The sequence below is a fragment of the Zalophus californianus genome, chromosome 13 (genome assembly GCF_009762305.2).
Source record: "Zalophus californianus isolate mZalCal1 chromosome 13, mZalCal1.pri.v2, whole genome shotgun sequence".
In the NCBI taxonomy this organism is placed as follows: Eukaryota; Metazoa; Chordata; class Mammalia; order Carnivora; family Otariidae; genus Zalophus; species Zalophus californianus.
In genome coordinates this window covers 9,884,673-9,891,517 of record NC_045607.1, presented here as the reverse complement: position 1 = coordinate 9,891,517, position 6,845 = coordinate 9,884,673, and the positions used below count along the sequence as shown (strand labels likewise).

Below are 6,845 nucleotides of genomic sequence, written 5' to 3'. Positions count from 1 at the left end.
CCTTGAAGTCCGGGAAATAATGATGAGGGGAGTTAAATTAAAGTGCATAAAACCCTCCCGAGAGATAACGTCAGGGTGAGTTACAGGCCCGATAAGGGACTGGGGGCTCGCAGAGGGGGCTCAGAAAGGTCGCCCGGCGGCGCGCAGAGGACCAGGAATCATAAATATGGGGCAAGATGCCCAGCCGGGGTCGCCGGGGTGAAAATATTGGGGTCATTCCAAAAACAATTATCCTGCTTGGTTTGCTCTTCGGGTCTTATAAATCTTTCACCTTTTATAAAAGATTTCTGGGGAAAGAAGCACTTTGGAAGCTGTAACTGATTTTTGCGGCCGCGTCTTGGTGGTTCTGCTAAAGGAAAACAAAAAGACAAAAGGGAAAATGTAATTACCCAGCATTCTCAGGGGCATGGGGATGGGCCGACTGGTTTCTTCTCACTCCTTGGAGAGTTAAGGCTGCGCTGGGTTTTGACTCACTCCATTTGGAGCCTGGTCACCCAGTTCAACGATTAATTTGTTCCGTTTCGCATCCAGTCGCAGTGGGGCTCTTGGTACCCAGTGGACCCTGCGTTTGGGGGCAGCCGTGGCCGCCATCTTGACTAACGTGTGCTCAGCCTGGCTGACAAGGCAGTGGTGTTCTTGGCCAACAGGTACCGAGGCTCATGCGCCCACACGGGCTCCCGGAGCTGGAGCAGGGGTCTAGGCTGTGCCTGGCCTCAAGCTCCACGGCTCCCCTGCATCGCTGGTTTTCCCATGGTCTGTCCAAGGGGAGCCCGGTTCAAGCTCTGTGCCTCTGTGTCCCCGTGTTCTGGGCCAGTCTGCAGCCCCAGCAGAAGATGACAGTTCGTTCCGCATGAGTTTGTTGAGGGCTGTTGTATGCCAGCCACCGTGTGGGCCCTGATGCCTCAGGCTCAGCCAATGGCTTCATTTTGGAGGCAGGCATTTCCTAGGCTTCTCTGTCCTCTGGACATACACGGCCACAGAATTGGTGCTACCTCAGAAATTTCTCTCCCATCTGCTAGCTCATGGAGTCCATATTAGGGATTATATTATTAGCCCTATTTTACAGATAAGAAAACTGAGGCTCAGAGAGGTGGCATGACTGGCCTAGCATCACACAAGTTGGGGGTAAAGCAGAGGTGGGATTTCAACCTTTGACTCCAGAACTGTGTTCTTCCCTGTGTCCCATGCCATCGTTCTCCGTCAAGAATGATGGAGGGTTAAGACTGCTGGGTCTGGAGTCAGATGAAACCTGCTGCCCCGCTTCCCCCTCGCTCTGTGATCTTGGGCGAGTCACTGGGCGCTCTGAGCCTCACTCTCTTCATCCGTGTAATGGGCACAAGGCTATAGTCCCGCCCCAGGGGCGTGGTGCGGAGTGAAGAAGTGCATCCCTAGGAGCACCGAGCCCTGACCTGGCACCTCTAGCGCCCTCCAGAGGTGGAGGTTGTTGTTTATACGCGTATGTGAGAAAGAGTTTCTCCCAATCACGTTTCTGGTCAGCCAGCTCCCAAAAGGATGTAATTATTCAAATTGAATAAATGTTTGCTGAGGGGGTCATGGACTTCCTTTAGGTTCAGGCCAGACTGAGGTGCGAGAGAAGGATAGGAGGAGGGTCAGAGTCGGGGGGTGGCCGTGCCTGCCCCAAACTAAACTCAGTGTTCCCGTAGGGATAGCATTCATTCGTTCATTCGTTCATCCAGGAAATGTAATTGTGTGCCAGGCCTGTTCTGGGTGCTGGGTGCTGGGAATGCAGTGAATGGGGGACAAGAGGCCCTGAGTCCCCTGCGCCCAGAGATCGTGTCCAGCGCTGAGAGGCAGGGGGGAGCCAGGGAAGCCAGGGAGGAGGCCATTGCTGTGTGGTAGAGAATGGCAATGATGGCAGCCGGGACAAAGATGGAGTGGCCCTGATGATCCCCATGGAAGTGTATGGGGTAACTGTGGCTCAGAGAGGCCAAGGGACTGGCCCAAGGTCACACGGCTCATGGGCAACAGCGCTGGTGTGCCTGACTCCGGAGGCCATGCTCTCGGCTGGTACCTGACACAGCTTCCCTTGGATTGCCCGAAATAGCATTACCACCTGAATGCTGACTTACCCCGGTTCTAGAAATGTGTACACATGCTTTGGCAAAGTGCTTGGGCAATGCTGCATATGTGACCTCCTTCCCAGAGCATAGTGAACAGTGGTTAATTAAAGGTTCTGAGGGGTCCTGTAAGAGAGGAACCTGCTGAGCAGGTTCAACACAACCTTTCCCATCTGTGTCCATTTGGGGACCTGGTCCTTTTGGGGACCAGGACACCCTTTAACATTCATTCCACTCCTTCATAAATATTTGTTGGGCAGGTGGGGTCCCTGCCCCCAGGTTGTAGACAGTGTCAGTTACTTCCCTGGGGCTTCACCCTGAGACAGAGCACCCAGGCAGGAGAAGATTGGGTGATCGCCCACTTCCACCCTCCTGACTTCCTGGGCACAGACAGACAGCTCCCTGCACTGCCCCACCCCGGCGCAGTCAGGGCTACCATTGCTGGTCCCGTGGAGAACCTCCTTCTGGGAGTTAGTGCTCAGAGGTGCAGAAGTGGCGGGGGTTGGCGATGCAGATGTCCCCAAGCTCGCGGTCTTGGGGCTGGGGGTCACGGGCATCCTCACCACCGGGATGCCCCAAAGAAGACGGAGAGAGGGAGAGCCCTCAGAGAAGGGGAGTGTGCTCAGTCCTCGAGGGCCCGGCTTGGTGCCCACGGTGCCTGGATGGGCTGAGGGCTGTGGATTTTTATGGGACCCCCATCGCCTGCATTCTTGTGGGCTCCTGTTCCTTGCAGTCAAAATGTCTTGGCCAAGAGGCTGACTTCAGGGTGTCCGAGCCAGCCAGCGCTGGCGGGCCCCTCCCTGGAGGCTCTGGGAACCAGAGACTCCAGTCGGCAGCCCGTAAGAGGAGAGTGGCAGAGGCAGGCCTTGCCAGCCCAGGCAGGCTTCCCGGAGGAGGAGGAGGTCTTGGAGTCAAGCCAACAGGACTGCCCAGCTCAGGCATCCGCTGGAAGACTGTGGACCTGACGGTGATGAGCAAGGGCTTGGGCGTCTGGAAAGGCCCTGTTCAAATCCCAGCTCTGCCCTTAGCAGCCGTGTGAACTTGAGAAAATGACATGACTCCTGTTAGCCTGGATTTCCTCATCTGTCAAATGGGATAAAGACAGAACCTCAAGGTGATCTCTAAGGCCTTATAGCCCAGGGTGGCCCAGAGGAATATTCCATTGGTGTGAGTGTTGGCCCTGCAACAGAGACAAGATTCTTTCTCTTCTCTTCACATTCTTTTTCTCCTCTGAAGAACGAGAGACTCTCTGGAAAATACTCCTTGACCTGAAAAAGCCCCAACTGGACGCTCCTGTGGGTCTGTTACAGACATGACTTTGCAAATCAGATGTGACAGGGAAACGTGTGCCAAGATGGTGGCCAGCTGTTCGGCTGTGGGGCAGGGGCTGCTTAGAGACGTGTGCAGCCTCCTCAGAGAGCAGACGGCCGTCAGCCTGGGCTGTGCCTGAAGCACAGGTGTGTGAGGGTGGGCGCCCCTGCCTGGGGGGCGAGGGTTAGTGGGCCGCCGGTGGATTAATCTCACCCCCCCCACTCACACACACACTCACGCGCACACACTCGCACACACTCACGCACACACTCACACACTCACGCACACCAGTATTCCTGAGGGATGCGGGGGTTGAAGCGAGGACTCCACTGTGCCCACATGGAGGAGGTAGCCCCACAAAGTGGGGACATTCGGGATTGGAGTCAGAAGCAGGTGCAAGTCCCACGAACACCCCTTCCTCGCTGGGCAAACTCCTTCACTCTTTAGGCCTTGTTGTTGGGGAAGGATGCTATGGGTCCCTGCTTCTTGGTGAGTTTGAGAACATTTAAAAAAATTTAATTTTTTTTTTTTTTTTTTTTTTTATTTCAGACAGAGAGAGAATGAGAGATAGAAAGCACGAGAGGGAAGAGGGCCAGAGGGAGAAGCAGACTCCCCGCCAAGCAGGGAGCCCGATGTGGGACTCGATCCCGGGACTCCAGGATCATGACCTGAGCCGAAGGCAGTCGCTTAACCAACTGAGCCACCCAGGCGCCCAAAAAAATTTAATTTTTTAATTACAGTGGTTGGCACATAGTAAGTGCTAAAGAGACCCACTGATTTTACCTGTCCCCTCCCCTGCTCTGGTAAATGGGGCCCCTTCCCCTGAAGCCCACGCACTTGCAAGGGGTGCCCATAGCAGTGGCTCATTTCCCAGCCACAGGGATTGGCCCAGGGATGGACATGTGACCCCTGCGGGGCCAATCAGAGACCTGGCCTGGGATGTGTCTATGGAATTTGGGAGAGAGGTCCCTTCTTCTGAGGCTTGGAAGTCTTGTCTAGGTTGCTCTTGCCACGTGGAGGATGTCTTTTTTTTAAGTTTTTTTTTTTCGTTTATTGAAGTAATCTCTACACTCAGCGTGGGGCTCAGACTCACCACCCTGAGATCAAGAGTTGCACGCTCCACCGACTGAGCCAGCCAGGCACCGCAAGGATGCCCCTCTCAGGAAGAGAAAATGAGGCCCGGAAATGGGAGAGTCGAGCTGCGGGTCATCAAGGTGACCCAGGGCAGCTGCTGACCGTCCGGCCCGCTGGTGACACACGCATGGACCAAAGGCTGATCTCCGCTGTTGGGCAGCGCGAGTGTCAGCTGGGAGCTGCTCTGGGGCAGCCTAGGAAGGACATCTGGGTCCTGTCCCCGAGGCATCCCAGGCAGTGACACAGATAAGTCCCGCCCTGGAAGCCAAAGGCCTCCTTTCCAACATGGGAGAAACCAACCATCGGGAGTAGCCACCAGCAGGCCCTCTTTCCGCAGGAAGGGGAGAATCTCTTGGCATAAAGATGGAGACAACCATTTGGCACGTTGAGCTCCAGGCCCCTGCGGCACCGCGGCCGTGGGTCCCCCAGTGAGGCTGCCTGAGCCCAGAGGGGGGCTGAGCAGCCATCTCTTGCTCACAGCTCTGCCCGCGGACGGGCTGGACTTGCTGGACACTCTCCCTTCTCCTGCTTGGAGAGTTCCTCTTGGGGTTCTCTGCCTCAGAATCTGTCTTCCCCAGGCACCCACCAGCTTGTCATCCTCCGACTGGATCGGGGGCACCCAGCATCTTTACCAGGAACATTTTCAGCCCTTGGCTGCAAACAGAAAAAAAGGCTGTGTCTGCTGTTCAGACATCTGGTCACCTGAGCACTAGACTAGGCCATGGCCTCATGGACCAGGAGTTCCCAAGGACAGGCTCCGCATCAGATCATTTCTATACATGAAGGGCCTGTTTGGGCGTAACACAAAGTAGGCATTAGTGGACACTTGTTGAATGAATGCTGAATGCTTACATTCCTCCAGAGCTGGGGAACTCATTCCCCATCAGGAAACGGCTCTCATCTTATTGTGGCTGCCTTGGAGGGATTCCTTGGGCTTCTTCTGGGTGGGTTGGAGCGGGGGGGGGGGGTCCCTACCTGGCTCCTGGGTCCCCCCACCACCCCACACGAGCAGCAGCTCCCTCCCCCCATGCCTTCCTCTTGCCAGGATGGAGACACTCCGTAAATCTAAGTTAATAAGGTGGCTGTTTTCGTCACAGACACTGGTTGGAGCCTAAACTGTGGTTTGTCTCTGTCGATCAATGCATTATATCTTCCCCTGAAAGTGATTAGAGAGCAGAGCTGTCCATCTCTCCAGATTTCATGTCTCCACGCTGTAAATTTGTAATTCTGGTTAATGATTGCTTGGACAGACGGCCAAGTGAGCCTTTCCCTACACGTTGCCTTGTTCCTGAAGGTTCCTCCTGTGGGTGATATCGCCGGGTCCTCCCAGCCGCCTCACGAGGGGGGTTTTATTATTTCTTTTTCTTTTTTTAAGCTTTTATTTGTTTATTTGAGAGAGAGAGTGAGAGAGAGATCATGAGCACGGGGGGTGGGGAGGGTAGAGGGAGAAGCAGGCTCCCTGCTGAGCAGGGAGCCTGACACGGGGCTCGATCCCAGGACCCTGAGATCATGACCTGAGCCAAAGGCAGATGCTTAACCGACTGAGGCACCCAGGCGCCCCAGGTTTTATTATTTCTGCTGCATTTCACAGATGGGCCATCAGACAGATGGAAGGATTCCCTCGAGACCCCTGGCATGGTGACTCACGGCAGAAGGGTGTGGGCCTGGTCAGTGGAGACCCAGACCCCAGAGTGTGAGGCTGTGGGGAGAACTCTCAGGCAGGCCCCAGACCTTGACCTCAGAAGTCCTAGGGGACATGAAGCCCCTACCCTACTTTCCCCCAAAGGCAGCTGTGAACACCCTTCCTTGACATTTTCAGAGCCCTCTCTTGGCTCTTCTTGGCCTACCCCAGGGGGAGAAGTAGGGTGAGGTTGCAGCCCCTGAGCCAATCAGGAGGCTTTGCCAAGACACCCTTGTGTGTGTGTGGGTGGGGGGGTGGGGGGGGCGGTGATTGCGATCTTACTCTAGGGGCTGGAGCAGGGTACAGGCCAACCAAAAACGATCTACTCAAGTTTACACACATGTCATCACCCTGAACCCCTCGGCAAGGCCAGCCAGTTCACCCTGGAGCTCACCTCCTCTGTGGAGCCGATAACCACCCCCTTTCATGTGCATTCACTCAAATATCACCGGTGCACAAGCTGACTTTGGCCCCGTTTGGGGGCCAGGAAACAGGCACAGGAAAGCATACCAAGGTCACCTGCCAGCAAGTGGCAGAACCAGGGCCCGACTCCACCCTGACTGCAGCACCCATGTGCTCGGCCCCACTGGCTAGTCACACCTACTCTTTCTAGCAAGGAAATGGAGACTTCTGACACCTCC

General features: G+C 55.4%; 1 non-coding gene across 1 annotated transcript; it reads left to right on the top strand.

Moving 5' to 3' along the window:
- Positions 1-233: 233 nt before the first annotated feature.
- LOC113935231 lies at positions 234-346 on the top strand. The gene has a single exon (XR_003523971.1). It is a non-coding gene; the product is annotated as a U5 spliceosomal RNA (small nuclear RNA).
- The last annotated feature ends 6,499 nt before the right edge of the window (positions 347-6,845 follow it).